This window comes from Saccopteryx leptura, chromosome 7 (genome assembly GCF_036850995.1).
Source record: "Saccopteryx leptura isolate mSacLep1 chromosome 7, mSacLep1_pri_phased_curated, whole genome shotgun sequence".
NCBI lineage: Eukaryota > Metazoa > Chordata > Mammalia > Chiroptera > Emballonuridae > Saccopteryx > Saccopteryx leptura.
The window spans coordinates 47,137,779-47,157,624 of record NC_089509.1 but is presented as its reverse complement, the minus strand read 5'-3'; the positions used below and the strand labels follow the sequence as shown (position 1 = coordinate 47,157,624).

Genomic DNA, 19,846 nt, shown 5'->3' with positions numbered 1-19,846 from the left:
CAAACATCAAAAAGGACATTGAAATCATAAAAAAAAGAACCAGTCAGAAATTACAAATAAATATAATATCAAAAATGAAGATGGCACTAGAAGAAATGAACAGCAGGCTGGATGAAGCAGAGGATCAAATCAGTGACTTAGAGGACAAGAAAACAAAATTACAGAAGCAAAGCAGCAAAAAGAAAAGAGGATCAAAAAGACTGAGGAAATTGTAAAAGATCTCTGCAACAACATGAAGAAAAACAACATACATATCATAGGGGTTCCTAAAGGAGAAGAAAACAAACAAAGAATAGAAAACCTGTTTGAAGAAATAAAGCTGAAAATTTCCCTAAATTGATGAAGGAAAATGTGACACAAGTTCAAGAAGCACAAAGAGTCCATTAAAGAGAAACCCAAGGAGGCCTACACCAAGACACATCATAATTAAAATGTCTAATTTAAGAGACAAGGAAAGAATACTAAAAGCTGCAAGAGAAAAGCAGCTAATTACCTACAGAAGAGCCCCCATAAGAATGACATCAGACTTCTCAACAGAAACACTTGAGGTCAGAAGAAATTGTCAAGAAATATTCAAAGTGATGCAAAACAAGAACCTGCACCAAGACTACTTTATCCAGCAAGGCTATCATTTAAAATTGAAGGAGAAATAAAAAGCTTCCCAGACAGAAAAAAGACTCAAGGAATTCATTACAACCAAACCAGTCCTGCAAGAAATTTTAAGGGACTTGCTATAAAAAGCAAAGGAAATAAGAAATTGAGAGAAAGAGAATTGTAGATTTAAAGAATAAAATGGCAATAAATAAGTACATGTCAATAATAACATTAAATGTAAATGAATTAAATGTTCCAATCAAAAGATATAGGGTAGCTGTAGGGATAAGAAAACAGGACCCATACATATGCTGTCTACAAGAATTCCACCTCAGAATGAAAGGTATGTATAGACTGAAAGTGAAGGGATGGAAAGAAGTATTTCATGCAAATGGAAATGAAATAAAGGCTGCAGTAGCAATACTTATATCTGACAAAATAGACTTTAAAACAAAGGCTATGGTAAGGGATAAAGAAGGACACTACATAATGATAAAGAAGTAATCCAACAGGAAGATACAACCATTCTAAATATCTACGCACCTAAAATAGGACCATCTAAATATATAAAGCAGATTTTAATGGTCATAAAGTGCAAGATCAACTACAACACTATAATAATAGGGAATTTTAATGCCCCATTAGCATCAATCAATAGATCCCCTAGACAGAAAACTAACAAAGAAACAGCAGTCTTATGACACACTAGATCAACTGGATTTAACTGATATCTTCAGAAAATTTCACCCCAAAGCAGTAGATTATACACTGTTTTTGAATGCTTATGGTACATTCTCTAGGATAGACCACATGTTAGGACACAAACAAGTCAATAAATTTAAGACGGTTGAAATCGTATCAAGCATCTTCTCTGATCACAATGGAATGAAAATAGAAATAACTACAAAAGAAAAACTAAAAAATAAACACTTGGAGGCTAAATAGCATGTTTTTAAATAACGAATGGGTGAACATTGAGATCAAGGAAGAAATCAAAATTTTCCTTGAAATAAATGAAAATGAACATATAACAACCCAAAATATATGGGACACAGCAAAAGCAGTCTTGAAAGGGAAATTTATAGCATTAGGGGCATACCTTAAGAAACAAGAAAAAGCTCAAATAAACAACCTAAACCAGCACCTAAAAGAACTTGAAAAAGAACAAATAAAGCCCAGAGGAAGCAGAAGGAAGGAAATAATAAATATCAGAGCAGAAATAAATTAAATAGAGGTTAAAAAAAACAATATGAAGGATTAGTGAAACCAAGAGCCGATTCTTTGAAAAGGTGAACTAGATTGATGAACTTTTAACCAGACTCATCAAGGAAAAAAGAGAGAGGACCCTAATAAATAAAATTAGAAATGAAAGTGGAGGCCCTGGCCGGTTGGCTCAGCGGTAGAGCGTCGGCCTAACGTGCGGAGGACCCGGGTTTGATTCCCGGCCAGGGCACACAGGAGAAGCGCCCATTTGCTTCTCCACCCCTCCGCCGCGCTTTCCTCTCTGTCTCTCTCTTCCCCTCCTGCAGCCAAGGCTCCATTGGAGCAAAAGATGGCCCGGGCGCTGGGGATGGCTCTGTGGCCTCTGCCTCAGGCGCTAGAGTGGCTCTGGTCGCAACATGGCGACCCCCAGGATGGGCAGAGCAGAGCATCGCCCCCTGGTGGGCAGAGCGTCGCCCCTGGTGGGCGTGCTGGGTGGATCCCAGTCGGGCGCATGCGGGAGTCTGTCTGACTGTCTCTCCCTGTTTCCAGCTTCAGAAAAATGAAAAAAAAAAAAAAAAAAAAAAGAAATGAAAATGGAGAAGTAACAACTGACTCTGCAGAAATACAAAGTATTGTAAGAAAATACTATGATTATCAGTATGCCAAAAATTGGACAACCTAGGAAAATGGATAAATTACTAGAAACATGCAACCTTTCAAAACTCAATTGCAACAATCAGAAAACCTAAACAGACCAATTACAACAAACGAAATGAAAATAGTTATCAAAAAACTCCCAGTAAACAAAAGTCCTGGACAAGATGGCTTCACAGGTGAATTTTACTAAACACTGAAAGAACTAACATTTATCCTTTTCAAGATAGTTCAAAAAATTTAAGAGGAGGGAAGACTTTCAAGCTCCTTTTATGAGGCAAGCATTATCCTCATTCCAAAACCAGGTAAAGACACTACAAAGAAAGAAAACTATAGGCCAGTATCCTTGATGAACATAAATGCTAAATTCTCAACAAAATATTAGCAAACTGGATCCAGCAATACATCAAAAAGAGCATACATCATGATCAAGTGAAATTTATTCCAGATAAGCAAGGATGGTACAATATTTGCAAATCAATAAATGTAATTCATCACATAAACAAAATGAAAGATAAAAATCACACAATTATATCAAGAGATGGAGAAAAGCATTTGATAAAATCCAGCACCCATTTATGATCAAATCTCTCAGCAAAGTGGGAACACAGGGAATATACCTCAACATGATAAAGGCCATCTGTGACAAATCCACAGCCAACATCATAATCAATGGGCAAAAATTAAAAGCAATCCCCTTAAGATCAAGAACAAGGCAGGGGTGCCCCCTTTCACCACTCTTATTCAACATAGTTCTGGAAGTCCTAGCCATAGCAATCAGACAAGAAGAAGAAATAAAAGGTATCCAAACTGGAAAAGAAAAAGTAAAACTATCATTATTTGCAGATGATATGATACTGTACATAGAAAACCCTAAAGTCTCAGTCAAAAAACTACTGGACCTGATAAATGAATTCAGCAAGGTAGCAGAATACAAAGTTAATACTGAGAAATCAGAGGCATTTTTACACACCAACAATGATCTGTCTGAAAAAGAAATTAAGAAAACAATCCCCTTCACTATTGCAACAACAAAAAATAAAGTACCTAGCAGTAAATTTAACCAAGGAGGTTAAAGGCTTATATTCCAAAAATTATAAGACATTGAAAAAAGAAATCAAGGAAGATACAAACAAGTAGAAGCATATATCATGTTCATGGATAAAAACAATAAACATCATTAAAATGTCTATACTACCCAAAGCAATCTATAGATTCAATGCAATACCTATTAAAATACTAGTGGCATACTTCAAAGATACAGAACAAATATTCCAAAAATGTATATGGAATCAAAAAAGAACACAAATAGCCTCAGCAATCTTAAAAATGAAGAATAAAATGGGAGGTATCACACTTCTTCTTCTTCTCCTTCTCCTTCTCCTTCTCCTTCTCCTTCTCCTTCTCCTTCTTCTTCTTCTTCTTCTTCTTCTTCTTCTTTTTTTTTTTTTTTTTTTGTGTGTGTGTGTGTATGTGTATAATTCCGAACTGAGAAGTGGTGGGGAAGCAGACAGACAGACTCTCACATGCGCCCAACCAGGATCCACCCAGCATGCCCACCACGGATGATGCTTGGCCCCTCTGGGGCATTGCTCCACTTCAATCTGAGCCATTCTAGTGCCTGAGCCTGAGGCCATGGAGCCATTCTCAGACCCCAGGGCCAACTTTGCTCTAATGGATCTTTGGCTGCAGGAGGGGAAGAGAGAGAGAGAGAAAGAAGAGGAGGAAGGGTGGAGAAGCAGATGGGCACTTCTCCTGTGTACACTGGCCAGGAATCAAACCAGGGACTTGTACACACCAGGCCAACACTCTACCACTGAGCTAACCAGCCAGGACCTGTCACACTTCTTGATATCAAGTTATACTACAAGGCCATTGTAATCAAAACAGCTTGGTACTAGCATAAGAACTGGCATACAGATCAATGGGACAGAACAAAGAAACCAGAAATAAACCCACACCTTTATGGTCAATTGATATTTGATAAAAGGGGGTATGAGTACACAATGGAGTAAAGACAGTCTCTTAAATAAATAGTGTTGGAAAAATTAGACAGATACATGAAAAAAAATGAAATTAGACCACCAACTTACTTACACCATTCATAAAAATAAACTCAAAATGGATAAAAGGCTTAAATGTAAGTCACGAAGCCATAAACATCTTGGAAGAAAACATAGACAGTAAACTCTCCAATATCTCTTGTAGCAATATTTTTGCTGGTATATCTTCATGGGCAAGTGAAATAAAGGACAAAATAAACAAACAGGACTATATCAAACGAAAAAGCTTTGCATAGCAAAAGACACCATGAACAAAATTAAAAAACAACCTACATCAGTGGTCTCCAACCCCCGGGCCGTGGACCAGTACTCGTCCATGGGCCATTTGGTACTGGTCTGCAGAGAAAGAATAAATAACTTACATTATTTCCATTTTATTTATATTTAAGTTTGAACAATGTTTTACTTTTAAAAAATGATCAGATTCTCTCTGTTACATCTGTCTAAGACTCTCACTCTTGACGCTTGTCTCGGTGAAGTGATACATTTATCTGTCCCATCCTAAAAGCTGGTCTGTGAAAATATTTTCTGACATTAAACTGGTCCGTGGCCCAAAAAAGGTTGGGGACCACTGACCTACACAATAGGAAAACATATTTGCCAATACATCTGATAAGGGGTTACTAACCAGAATTTATAAAGAGCTTCTAAAACTCAACACCAAGAAGGTAAACAATCTAATTAAAAAATGGGCAAAGGAACTGAATAGACAATTCTCCAAAGAGGTCATACAGATAGCATATGAAAAAATGTTGAACGTCACCAATCACCAGAGAAATGCAAATGAAAACCACAATGAGATACCACTTCACACCTGTCAGAATGGCGCTCATTAACAGATCAACACACAAGAAATACTGGAGAGGGTGCAGAGAAAAGGGTACCCTCCCACACTGCTTGTGAAAATGCAGACTTGTACAGCCACTGTGGAAAACAGGATGGCATTTTTTCAATTAAAAAATGGAACTGCCTTTTGACGCAGCTATCCCACTTTTAGTAATATATCCTAAGAAACCCAAAACACTGATTCAGAAGAAGATATGCATCCCATGTTTATTGTAGCATTGTTTACAATAGCCAAGATCTGGAAACAGCCCAAGTGTTCATCAGTGGATTAAAAAGCTGTGGTACATATACACAATGGAATACAATACGACCATGAAAAAGAAGAAAATCTTACCTTTTGCAATGGCATGGATGGACCTGGAGATTATTATGCTAAGTGAAATAAGCCAGGCAGAGAAAGACAAATATCATATGATCTCATTTATATGTGGAATCTAATGAACAAGGTGAAATGAGGAACAAAATAGAGGAAGAGGTGGGGTCACAGGGACCAGAGGGACAGCTGTCAGAGGATAAGGGGGATGAAGGAACAGGATCCGAGAAAGTGAAGGGATTAGTGAAATTATATGTCCATCCATACCATATTTCCCCATGTATAAGACGCTCTCATGTAAAAGATGCACCTTAATATTGGGGCCCGAAATTAGGGAAAAAAAGGTATTATATAAAGTTATTGAACTCAAGTTTTATTCATCATAAAATTCATACAGCTCCTCATCACTGTCAAAACTTCCATCCACCATCTTGTCCTCATCTGTGTCTGAAGACAAATCACTATCTTCAACAATGAACACAAAAAACAAGCTCTAAAAAGCAGGAAATTAAAGTAAAAAAAATCTACAAACAGTGTATAAGACACACCCAGTTTTTAGACCCCAAATTTTTCAAAAAAGAATGCATCTTATACATGGGGAACCACAGTAATACATATAAATAGATACAAATAGCAGGACAGCCAATCCCAGAGGTAAGGATGGCAGGGAGTTGAAGGGGGATAGAGGTGGTGTAATGAGTGGCATTTGGTTAGAGAGTGAGTGTTCTATTGAGTGAGACAGTTGAATCCATGTTAACACAAATTAAAATTAATTTTAAAAAATGTTATTTTCTATAATGTCAATGAAATAATTCCAAAACACAATATTTTTAAAATATAGCTTGGATTATAGACATTTTAGCTAATAAAATTAGAAAAACAATAAATGAAATAATGTAATATTTGAGGTCTTAAATACCAAACCTCAGTAAGCACTAATGCGTTTCAGACTCTACACCAGAGATGTATTTAAAGACTACTTGGGAACAATTAAGGTGCTGCAACAAAGAATTCATGCTTCTCATCTCTCTCCCTTCCTGTCTGTCTGTCCCTGTCTGTCTGTCTGTTTCTCTATCTCTTGCTAAAAAAAGAAAAAAGAGAGAGAGAGAGACTACTTGGGTCAAAAACTTGATAATCATTACTCTTGAATATACTTTTCATTATTCTAGATACAAAAAATGTAGAAAAGATTCTTCTTTGAAGAGTATAAATTACAAAATTTTAAGCAATAGCAAAGGATCATTAAGTCAAATGATTTTGCCTAAGTGAAGATAAAAAACTAAGCCCTCTAAAACAGAAAATTTTTCTATCATACTTTTAGACACAATAGGAAATGGATAATTTTTTCTTGGTAATATTATTTAGTGTTTACTTTGAAAAAATGTATTTTAAACTTTTATAATTAATTTTCTTGTTATAATTTAAACCCACTTTCACTTATTCTGATCATTGAATAAAATACTTATATTATTATTTTTATGAATAAAAAGTAATTACTGCAGGAGAAATATAAACATTGATTACCATATTTCTTAACATGTATACATTACTTAACAAAAGTCTACATGACATTTTCTTTCAAAAAAGAATAGATGAGAAATACCAGTAAAAGTAGGAAAGACTATATTAAAGTTTTAAATTATTATAATTCACTTACATAAGTGAACTGACACTTGCTTAATTTGGTTTATATGATCATCTCAATTTATAAATCTGGAATATTATTTTAAAAATATCTATTTTCCCTAATTAATAAGTTATGCTTGTTTATTACAGAAAACATGGAAAATAAACAGCACAGAGAAGAAAGACTGACCTGCAGTTTTAACGCACTGAGAAGAGCAACTGAAAACATTATGATGTCTGCCCCTCCGGTGCTTAAACACACAGATTCATAATATACAGATTTTTGTAACCTTTTTTTCCCACTTTAGGGATTCATCATGCACATTTACTGATGTTTTGGGGGCTAACGTCTCTGCCCCAGGACCTTGTATTTGATATTATGGCACTTGATTATCCATTCTCACCATCTGACTATGGCCGCTTTGAAGGCAGGAACTGTGCCTTTCTTAATATTGCAAATCTTTATATAATCTCCAGTAGATGTTTTAAAAATATTCACTAGATGAATAAATATAAGCATAGGCCTCTCCTCTAGTACAATTTCCTGAGAGGGAAAATAGTGTTAATAATACACTATTACTTGGAAAATACAATATTTAGTGACTTTGTAACATCCTCTCCAGGCTTACCTGCAACGTCTTTGACCCTGAATCATTTTGGTGTATAGTGCCTCTCTTCATCTCTAAAGTGAGATTAGTAATAGGACATATCTCACAGAATGACTGTGAGGATTATATGAAATAACATAAGTAATGTATTTCACACAGGGTCTAGAACATAGTAAATATTCAATAAATGGTAACTATTATTAGTTTTTAACTGATCTACCCAGTGTTGTTTAAAAGAATCATTAACCATAACTGAATAAATAAAGCCCCTGCTGGTAATCACCCTGGATCTAACAAAATTGAGTTGCCCAGGTGATAAGCAAGTTAACACCTGCAATTAGGCTGTCTGCACTTAATGCTTCTCTCTGGGGTCTGGATGTGAACGTGCTACTTACCTTCTCTTTCTCCAGCATCTTAACATGATGCTGAAGATTCTTTTTTGGACCTCAGATCAGCAACTGTGGAAGATTACTACCCATTTCTGACTACACTCTCCTAGGCCCCCTTAATAATTATGCAACAAACCTGCATCTTGTATATCATTGCAAACACTTGGCCTGTATTTGTGAAAAGCCACCATCCATGATGCAAAAACAGACACACATTAAGAAATTTCATTTTATTCCCCTTATGAGCCAAGTACTTTCATTAATCCCCACAACAAACCTGTGAGACAGTTGAGGAAACTGAGACTCAGACAGATCAAGTACACTGTTGAAGGTCACACAGAGGCACAATCCTTTCCCTTTCCTATGATAAGAAGAACCCTATCCTCAGCTAATCATCCTCTTGTTTCAAGTCCTGTTCAAGACCTTCTCCAGACATGGAAAAAATATGGCTCTGCTTTCTACCTACAACTAGGTATGTGTCTTTCACTGTTCTCTCCAGGGCACTTTTCCAAAATTTCCTGAATAAGTAGAATTAGAAGAGCGAATATGGAGAGTTCAAACAGACTTCAAAGAGGAAAGCAAGTGCAGAATTTTTTTTTCTCATGAAGAAAAAAAAATGTCATAATTAACAAAAAGTGGAAACAATTCAAATGTATATATATTGACAGGTGAATGGATAAACAAATCACACTATATACATACAATGGACTGTTGTTCAGCCTTATAAAGGACTGGAATTCTGATACATACATCAACATGAGAGAATCTCAAAAACATTATGCTAAGTCAAATATGCTAAACCCAATAAGAAAAAATACTGTATGATTCCACTTATTTAACAAACCTGGAGTAGTCAGAAAAGAAAATATAATGGCAAGTACCAGCAAATGAGGAGGAGGAAAAATGTGGAATTAATGTTTAATAGGTATAAAATTTCAGAATGAGATGTGGAAATATTCTAAAGATGGATAGTAGTAATTGTTGCATAACAATGTGATGGCCCTTAATGCCACTGAATTGTATACTCAAAAGGGTTAAAATGTAAATTTAACTCATGTATATTTTACCACAATAAAAAATATTGAATGTGATTTCTACTTCTGATTGTAACTAGAGAGTCTATTTATTGTCTTTTCTGATCTTACTAGCTTTTATTTTCCCTACATATTATCAAAGATTTTACAAAGTGATAACACTTTACAAAAATATTTCAGCTACCTGTCAAGCATTATTTCTCTCTGTCAAATTACCATAATACAGATTCACTAGGGCTATTACTCTTTAAAGTGCCTAAAAGTATAAAATTTGGTTAAATTAGAGATTTAAACATTTGAGAAATCTCCAAAAACATTTTAACCTACCATCAAAGGAAGACAGAACAAAAAAAATGATTTGCAACCTCAAAGAACGCAAATAAAAGCCTATAAGCTTTTCTCTCCCTTAATGTTCTGTGACTTTAATGCTGCAATGAATACTATCATTCATTTTAATACTCTCCCTTGGCAGGATCTTTGACTGTTCTCATTCTGTGAATCATTTCTGTAGGTCCAGTACTTAACCCTCTGCTCTTCTCTTTATATATATTCACTTATTACACAAAAGTTTATTGAATTCCTCCTAAGCACTTCACACTGTGCTTAGGGCTAGGAATATAATAGTAAACCAAATAAATCCTTGCCTCAATGTTGTAGTGTGTGACAGAAAAATAGTAAGTGTTAGCGCCTGTTCTCAAGTTGATCTACTTTCTATTCCGTTTGCTACATGGCATCTGTGGTAGTTTGCCACATTGTGACCACCAATCTACTATGCTACCCTGTACTCACGTCTTTTTGTAGTCTCCTCACCTTGAATCTAAACTAGCCTTCTGACTTGCTTACAAAATAAAATGCAGCATCAATTATTCTGTGCCAGTTCCAAATCAGTGCCTTCAGTAGACCTGGTAGCTTTCACTTTTGCACTGCTGGTAACCAGGAGCTGCCATGAAGTCTACCCTTAAGGCAGAGGCGGATTAAGGTCAGTTGAAGCCCTGGGCACAGGAGAAAATATTGGGCCCCTTAAAAAAGAGAGAGAGAGACGGAGAAAATAAAAATACATGTTAACCATATTTTTAAATAAATAAAAATATTATGTACTATGAATGTTAAAATTGAACATATGAAACCAAACTTGGTGTCATTAGAAAAAAGTGTAAAGTTGGGGTTTTGTGAGGCCCTTCCGAAGTCGGGGCCCGGGGTGCATGCCTGGTGCACCCACTGTTAAATCCGCCTCTGCTTTTCCTTGACATCACTAGTAGAGACCACCTGGAGGGGGAGAGAATCTAAGACCATGGGAGAGGAAAGAAAAATGTCAGCCACTCAACCTTAGCTGAGCTCATTCCCCTGCCAACTCCAGATGAGAATCTTTGAGAACAGCCAAAGAGCCATACAAATGAGCCCAGGGCAGAATGAAGTGTCATATAAAAATAATTGTTTTTTAAGCCATTGATTTTAGGTGGTTTGTTATGTAGAATTAGATAAACAAAACAGCATCTCACTAAACCTAAGCTCTAAAAATTTCCATATATGTCATCATCTTAATAACTAAAAGCTGAATTCATTTGTCTTCCTAATCAAGTTCCATCTAATCAACTTCCTTTTCCCTGTAGTACCTACCATTCTCACAAATATAGAGCTCTAAAAGCATTGATATTACTTAGCAATAGTAATCACATTATGTTGCATTAGTACTAAAGGATATTAATGAATGTTAGAACAAAAATGGTTCATAGACAAGAAAATTATAAAACACTAGATTAAATGAATTTGCAAAAATGTCTTTACTATTAAATTTCTTAGAGAATATTTTAATAAGCTTGTTAAATTCAAAAAAGAGATATAATAGTTAATATTCCCAAAATATGTTTGACATTGAATTATATAGGGTCTACCCGAAAGTTCTGTCCGATTCTATCACAAGTTTCGACACGTAAGCACATGTTTATTTGGCGCATGTGTGCCTCTCTATTTTTATCACTTAATGTATACATATTGACATAGCAAATTAACTAAAACAAAGTTGATTCACGTTAGTCTTATGTGTGAAGCCATAGTGTACCCATGGCTACTGATAAAGTTCATTTACGCCACTGTAATTTTTACGAATTTCAACAAGGAAGAAATGCTACAGAAGCATGTCTGCCGCATCCACCATATTCCCTGGACTTAGCACCCTTCAACTATCACTTGTTTTTGTCCTTACAAAATTTTTTGAAGGGCAAAAAATTCAAAAATGAAGAAGACATCAAACAAGCACTGGTTCAATTTTTCACATCAAAAGATAAAACATTTTTCAAAAATGGGATATACAAATTGCCTTCACGCTGGCAAGAAATCATTAATAATAATGGCAATTATATTATTTAATAAACTTTATTGACGGTAAGAAAAAATTGTATTTTGTTTTATTCCAAAAATGGACAGAACTTTCTGGTAGACCTTATATTTTCCACAAACTATTTGGTGGGACTAGTTTTCTTACAAAATGCACTTTGGAAAAATGAACAAAGTAAGGACAGTTACATTAAGGTCAAGAAAAAAGAGGAGAGTCAATTGTTCCTGAAGGTTTTCCTATTCTCAAAAGACAAAAGCAAAAGCATATTTTTCTATATGTATACTATACTTTAATAAAAAATAGAGAAATAGAAACATCAGCTCAAAGTAGAAATAGGGATAGGTATAATAATACTAAGAACCAATGGCATGAAATTATGGTGGTTCATGTCAGCATAATTCCATGATTCCTTTTTTTCCTTAATTAGGTCTGCATTCTGGGAACAGAAACACAAAAATTGAAATGAGGAAGAAAGAGCCACACTGATCACATCAAAAGAGAAAACTTAGTATTTTCAGAAATAGAGTATTAAAATAGCTATTAATGTGCTAGAGAACAAATGTCATAAGTAGTGAGAAGATGTTTAACGAAGTAAAGTACCTCCTGAATATAGGAATCCTACTAAAAGCGAGGCATTTATTCAATGAGTATAAGAATACAAGGAACAAAGTTACTAATTTTTTTATCTTAGAAAGGTTTCTTAGAACATAGAAATTTAGGTTTAGAAAATGCATTGTGATATAATTTAATAGAAAGCATACTGGACTAATTAGATCTCAATATTTCTGGCCTCAGATTCTCATTTCCAAAATGAAGATGGACTGTGCAGTCCTTTCTGGTTTTAAAATTCTGTGAAACCCTGATTCTGATTCTAGCTGGACTCATGCCACATGATGATTAAGTCTTAAACAGTGCATGGCTGATGTGGAGTGCTGACAGCGAGAAATTATATGACTCACATGCATGAATGTTAGCAGCCAACTGCACAGAGAGGGATTGTGAGTTCATTATGTTCTCTCTGATAGGTACAAATAGATTTGGATGGATAGCAAGTAATAATGAAGATTTTAAAGTAAGTGGCATCAACTTCACAAGATGGAGAGAGAAGGCTGCAATTTGATATTCTTTAAATAAGAGTGGGTAAGCCAATACCCTACCTTCTTACTAAACTGAGGAGAATTTTTTTTAATAATGCCCCAATTTATTGCTAAAACATATCAATGTGTTTTTTAAAATACTACTTGTATCTATCTCTTCCTCTGTATTTGCACAGCCATGATTATTGTCTAAACTTTCATCATCTTACCTAAGTTACCTTGAAAGCCTTCTATTTAATCTCCCTGGCTTTAATCTGTCCTTTGCAATCTATTCTGTAGATTGCTATTGAAATAATATTACTTAGAACTTGTTTCCATCACATTATTTCCCTCTTGCTGTTCATATCAAGCCTAAATCTCTCTCTCTCAGACACAAGGCCCTCCATCACAACTTTACCACCTCTATTCCTGTGTTTTTAAATGTAAACTATCCCTTGAGTCAAGTACTTCCAACACAGGCTCCCTTCCTATACAAAACTCCACTTATTCCTGTACACATAATGTTAGTCCCACTTTCATAGCTTTGCTGTTAGTTCCACCTTTTAGAAATACTTTATCCCATTCTGTTTATCTATACACATCCTGTAAAATAAGTGGCTAAAAGTCCAGCTAATCTATATATTTACTGACCATCTATTAAGTATGAATGACAGCAGCCTTGTCTTCAAGAAGGTCATAGTCCAGTAAAGAAAATAAATGAATGAATCAACAATTACAATACTCTGTATGCATAATGCATGGAGGTCTGAGTACTTGGGACACAGGAAAGTAGCATTTAAATCAGACATAGGTGGTAGATCAGAAATGGCTTCCTAAAAGAAGTAAACCTTCATCCAAGTCTTTAAGAAAGAGAAACAGAAAGGAAGATACCACACGCAGAATCATGAAACATGTTAGTGGGTTCAAGAAGATTAAAGGAATTCAATGTTTACAAAATTGTATGAGAGAAATAGCAAGATAAAAAGCTAGAAATATTTGCTGGGCCAAGAATAGAATCAAGTCTAAGGTAACATGCTAAGGAGTTGAATTTTCCCTAAAACCAACAAGGAAAAGTTGAAAATTTTTAAGTAGGAGAGTGACTTCAAGTGATGAGACCTAGCTTTTAAAGGAAGAATCTTATAATAGGAGAATGGGAAAAAGGATTGCAAAATGAAGGTGGAGAAACCACTTAAAAAGCAATTTTAATATACTACACACGAATGAACAAATAAACCAAAAATGTCGACCTGCAGTAGCAGTGGAAAATGCGAAGCTATTCCAGGTATTTTTAAAGCAAAATGGGTAGCATTTACTCATTGATTCAAAATGAGAACCCGAGAAAAAGAGAGTTTCTAAAGGAAACCAAGAGAACACCAATGTCAGTCCTTCTTCCTGTATTACTTTCTGTCACATACAATTTAACACTTACATGCTATCATGTAATTTAAGTTTCACATTTTATGTGCATTGTTTTTACTGCCCTAGACAAACTGTACTATCACTGAGGGTAAGGACGACACTTCTATTTTTACTTTGTGTCCTTTCCAGGACTAGACACACAGTTAAGTACCTGACAAGTATTAGTAAATATATACTGAATAAGTGATTTTATGTTCCATTAAGCAAAGTATGACTTACTTTAGACTATAAGCTTGGACCAAGAACAACTGAGCACCCTGAACACAATGAGCTCAAAATAAATATTTGTTGAACGGAAAAACAAACTAAAGATAGGCAAGTCTTGAGTTTCTCCTAGTGCGTAAATTATCTATGTCACTGAACACTCACAAGGATGGCGAAAATTTAAAACTGACAATACCAAGAGTTAAGAAGTATGTGGAGCAACTAGAAATCTCATATATTACTTGTTGGAATGTAAATTGATAAAACCACTTTGAAAAACTTGTGAGCAATAGATACTAAAGCAACATGTATGCATTCCTTATGACCTGAGAGTTTCACTCTTAGTTATATACAAGAACATGGGTGACTCTCACACACATGATAAGCAAAAGAGGTCAGACACTGAAGTGTTCATACTGTAGGATTTCAACATATGTAAAACTCAAAAACAGGTAAAACTAATCTATGATGATAGACATTGGAATAATGGTTAGCGCTTGGTAAGAAAGACAGTGACTGAGAAGGGCTTGAGGGAGGCGGCACAGGCATTGGAAAAGCTGAGTCTTCATCAGAATGGTGGTCACACAGGCATATGTGGACATGAACATTCACTTATTGCACACTTAAGATTTATGCACTTTATTGTGTATATTTTATAGTAAGAAAAATTTTAAATATCTGTGTAATCCTTCAATTTGACATTAATATAAACTTTTTCTATACTAATTTATGTCTGAGAAAAACTGATAAACATCTGGCTTCATATATATAGTACTTCTTTATATAAATTATAAAAATTAGCAAGATTTTAAGTAGGTGAAGTTCTTTCTCCATATCTTAGAAGGTACTCAAAGAGAGCTTGAACACAGTGCTCTATTTCCATTTTGTACTCAATGACTCCCCCAAATTCATTATCTAAGCCAATTAGCAGATTAGGACCAATTTGCATCCTCAAAAGAATTCAATTGGGCCTGAAGGAAGTCAGGTAATAAAGAATTTGTCTAAAGTTAATATTTATTTATTTATTTATTTATTTATATTTGTGACAGAGACAGAGAGAGACAAAGAGAGGAACACATAGGGACAGACAGAAAGGGAGAGGAATGAGAAATATCAATTCTTCGCTGCGACACCTTAGTTGTTCACTGATTGCTTTCTCAGATGTGCCTTGACAGGGGCCTACAGCAGACTGAGCGACCCCTTGCTCAAGCCAGCGACCTTGGGTTCAAGCTGGTGAGCTGTGCTCAAACCAGATGAGCCCACGCTCAAGCCAGTGACCTTGAGGTTTTGAACCTAGGTCCTCTGCATCCCAGTCCGATGCTCTATCCACTGCACCACCACCTGGTCAGGCCAAAGTTAACATTTTAAAATGCACAGTGGAAAAGAAAAAAAGCAAACGATGGGTGAAAATAATAAGCAAAAATGCCTTCTATCTATACTTTTAAAAAATTGAGAGAACCCATGAATAGAACAAATGAGAAAAAGAAGAACCTTGTGATTTCAAGACATACTCCTTCCCACCCTACTATCATGAGTTCCTCTAAAAATAGCATTTTGTTGCCATGATAAGAATCAAAGATTTGGGGGCAAAACAAAAGGTATTGCTCTCAATGTATGCAATAGTGAAATCATCCAGGTTTATTTCTGATTCGACCATTCGCCAGCTGTGTCAAATCTTATCAAGTCACCTGTTTCTTTATGTATTAGTTTTTCACATATGAAATAAATTTAGTACTAATGCCTATCACATAACTAGGATAATGATTATACATCATATGTGCTCAATAAATGTTACTTACCACTCACTACTTAACCAAAACTTTATAGTAAACCTGGCAAAAATACCTGAATGTCTATCCATATCACAAACTGAACTGAATATTTCAAAGTATGTAACATTTACTAACTTATTTTTTGAAAATAAAATAGCTGGTTAAATCCATTTGTAATACTTTCCTGTTGTTCTGTGGAGCTCTGGCTTTACCAAATTTTAATAGATATGATTATTTTTCATTTTCCAATCAAATAAACAAAGTTAAAAATGTTATTATAGAGTTTCTCAGAACTTGTAATAGACTAAAAGGATATATATATAGCATTTACCAAGGTTCACTACACAGCACAACTCCAAAAAGCACCATTTACATAAAACTATACATGTGAGAAAAAAACATGACAGCCCTGTATTTTCCAAACATACCTGAATAGTTTTCTGTGAAGAAACTCAAGGCACAAGTAACCCTCAAAAATTTTGAATTAAGGTCAATTTTAGGTCAAACTTTATATACTTTTAATATATAATATTGTATATACAATAATTAAATTCTTTTTTTTTAAGTGAGAGGAGGGGAGATAAAGAGACAGACTCCCACATGTGTCCCAACCAGAATCCACCTGGCAATCCCTGTGTGGGACTGATGCTCGAATCCACCAATCTATCCTCAGTGCATGAGGCTGTCACTTGAACCAATCGAGCCACTGGCTGTGAGAAGGGAAGAGAGAGAGAAGGGGGAGAGGGAGGAAAAGAGAAGCAGATGGTCCTTTCTCGTGTGTGCCCTAACTGGGAATCAAACCTGGACATCTGTGCACCGGGCCAATGCTCTATCCACTAAGCCAACTGGCCAGGGCTTTAAATTCTTCAAAATAGATATTTTAGTACTACTTTTAATATTTGCAATAATTACACTCAAGTTTATTTCAATATAGTTCTTTTTTTATATAGAGAGACAGAGAGAGAGATAGATAGGGACAGACAGACAGGAACGGAGAGAGATGAGAAGCATCAATCATTAGTTTTTCGTTGCGACACCTTAGTTGTTCATTGATTGCTTTCTCATATGTGCCTTGACCAGGGGGCTACAGCAGACTGAGTAACCCCTTGCTTATGCCAGCGACCTTGGGTCCAAGCTGGTGAGCTTTGCTCAAACCAGATGAGCCCACGCTTAAGCTTACAACCTTGGGATCTCGAACCTGGGTCCTTCCACATCCCAGTCTGACACTCTATCCACTGCACCACCACCTGGTCAGGCTCAATTATAGTTCTCCTTACAACTTAAATATCATAGGTTTTAGAAGAAAAAACTTTAATTTATAATAGTTACTGAAATCTATTATCAACTACAAAGTAAGTTTCTTAGATAGCAAAAATAATCCAACATAATCATATGTGTAAAGTTGACATAAGACATGAGATAGAGACAAAGAAAAAGATATGGTATTTGTACGTCAAACTTCTCAACAGAAGTCCAACCAAAAAGACAATGAATGACCTTTCTTTTTATTTTAAGTGACATTTCAGTGTCTGCATCCAGGGTCCATAATAGATCCCATAATGTTCTCAGACGCAACATAAACTAAGCATTATATCCACCCTAATCCCATGGTTATATCATAAAGAATCTCTCAGAGATCCACCAGATGTAGTAAGCAATGTTCAGTTCTGTGGAATTACGGGTCTCTTTTGGTAATCTGATGACAGCTATCTGCTCACATAAGTATACAAAGCATATCCACAGACTGTTGTGTCTGTAATTTCAAGTAATTCATGGAGCACTTGAAACATACCCCTGGTCTCAGATCCTCAAGTTCTAATCTAGAGGGTTAGAATAAAGAGTGTTTTCCCAGACTGTTTAATTAAAAAACAGAATTCTAGTTTGGAATACAAGTCTGAAAGAAACAAAAACAGTATTTCTCGGAGGGAATCAAACGATTGCAAGAGAAGAGTGAAAAAAAGGGAAGAGAAGAGCAAAGCCAAAATTTCAATATTTTTTTTCAAAAATTTAAAAAATAAACAGCATATATGCTTTGCCTATTTTTTATGGGGCTCTTTTTATTGTTTATTTGTTTGTTTGTTTCTTTTTTGGTAAATGTGAATTGGAAGAGGAAAATAGCTATTTTATAAATAAATTCTACAAATAAATATTCTATAAATAAATAAAACATAGACATATGAAAGATAACAAGAAAACAGGGTCCATAAAATTATAGAAGTATAGAATTCTTTGGGAATTAAGAAGGAGCTTAGGAAAGATCTAGGCAAGTCCTCCTACTACACAGATGAGTGGGGAAAAGTAAGGGGGTTAAGAGCCTTGCTACAGTCACGCAGTCAACGAGTGTAGCATCTATTACGGTTCTTTACTTTTAAATCTTAGTTTTTAAAATCTCAAAACTGCCTTCCAAAATAAAAAACAAACTTAATGAAGTTTATTTTTTTATTCTTAGAAAAATTATTATTTGAAAAAAACCTACAGAGCCAGACATGGGTCCTGGGAGCAGTTGGGTAGCATGTCTGTGCTCTTTGACATTCAGAGCTCTCTAAGCTGCGCTGGCCCTCTGGGGCAGGCCTCAGGTGCATCCCCCTCCGTCAGAATGAGAGTCACCGTGAGGAAGGTCATCTTTGTCATCAGGAAAAAATTACAAAAATAGAATGGGAGAAAACTCGGGAGGTTTCAAGATGGCCTTGGGGGCACAATTAAGTCAGTGGTCAAGCGGGAATTGCTCCCTCATAACATAATGCAGGCTCTGGCCTCATAGGCCACCGTCACACGAAGTTAATTACAGTTTCAGTAAGCTGGTCCGGTTGCAACTTCACAATTCTAATCTTGGAATGGATTTTATTTTCTTAATATCATTGAAATGGAATAGGTATGCTGTGTTAAGAACTTTTTATTAAAAGTCCCATTAAGCTGCTATAACTTGGAAAGAGAAACAAGTACTAGATGCTTGCCCATTTTGAGAAATGTCATGCTTAAAGGTGTTTGTTTTCTTTCTTTTCTCTTTTCTTTCTTTCTCTCTTTCTTTTTTCTTTCTCTCTGTTTCTTTCTTTCTTCCTTTTTTTCGTTTTCAAATGTTTGAATTGATAAAATTAGTTCCCTTAGTTTTTCATGTTTGTATCTCTCACTGAAATGTAGGCTTGTTAATAGCCGGACTCATTTCTGTCTTGTTCACTGCTGTATCCCCAGGACTTAACACAGTAGCTGCATCTAAGTAGATGCTCAACAAAACTGTTTACATATTTGTAGAAAAGACAGAGCAGGGAGGAAGTGAGGAAATGAGTTTCTTTCCATATCAGAGTAAATATAAACAGACCATGTATATATTTCTTCTCTCAACCACAATATCATCTATTCTCAATCATATTATGAAAATTAAAAATAAATTTAAAAAAAGAAAATTAAAACATTTGTAATATAATTTTATGCGATCAACCAGATGTCTCCCTTTTCATTAGAACAGTGTATTCAAAAAGTAAACTCTTTCCCTTTGGCACAGAAAGATGTTTATTCTCAACTACCAGCACAGTGCTTAGCAGCAGCAGCAATAATTATAATAGTTATCATCTGTTAATTACTTGCTATAATACATTTGCTTAGAACCCACCAAGTATCAGGCACTTTAGATACATCATCCATAATCTTCACAATTCTGTAAAGTGGAAATTTTTATCTCGTTTTCTAGATTAGGACAATGAGATTCAGAGATA

The 19,846-nt window shown here is 35.3% G+C and overlaps 1 protein-coding gene and 1 non-coding gene across 2 annotated transcripts in view; one reads left to right on the top strand and one right to left on the bottom strand.

The window, feature by feature from the left end:
- The window catches only part of SLC4A10 (solute carrier family 4 member 10), a 317,469-nt gene that overhangs the window by 243,606 nt on the left and 54,017 nt on the right, over positions 1 to 19,846 (bottom strand). The gene's annotated exons all lie outside the window — the stretch shown is intronic.
- TRNAV-AAC (transfer RNA valine (anticodon AAC)) lies at positions 1,972 to 2,047 on the top strand. The gene has a single exon. It is a non-coding gene; the product is annotated as a tRNA-Val (tRNA).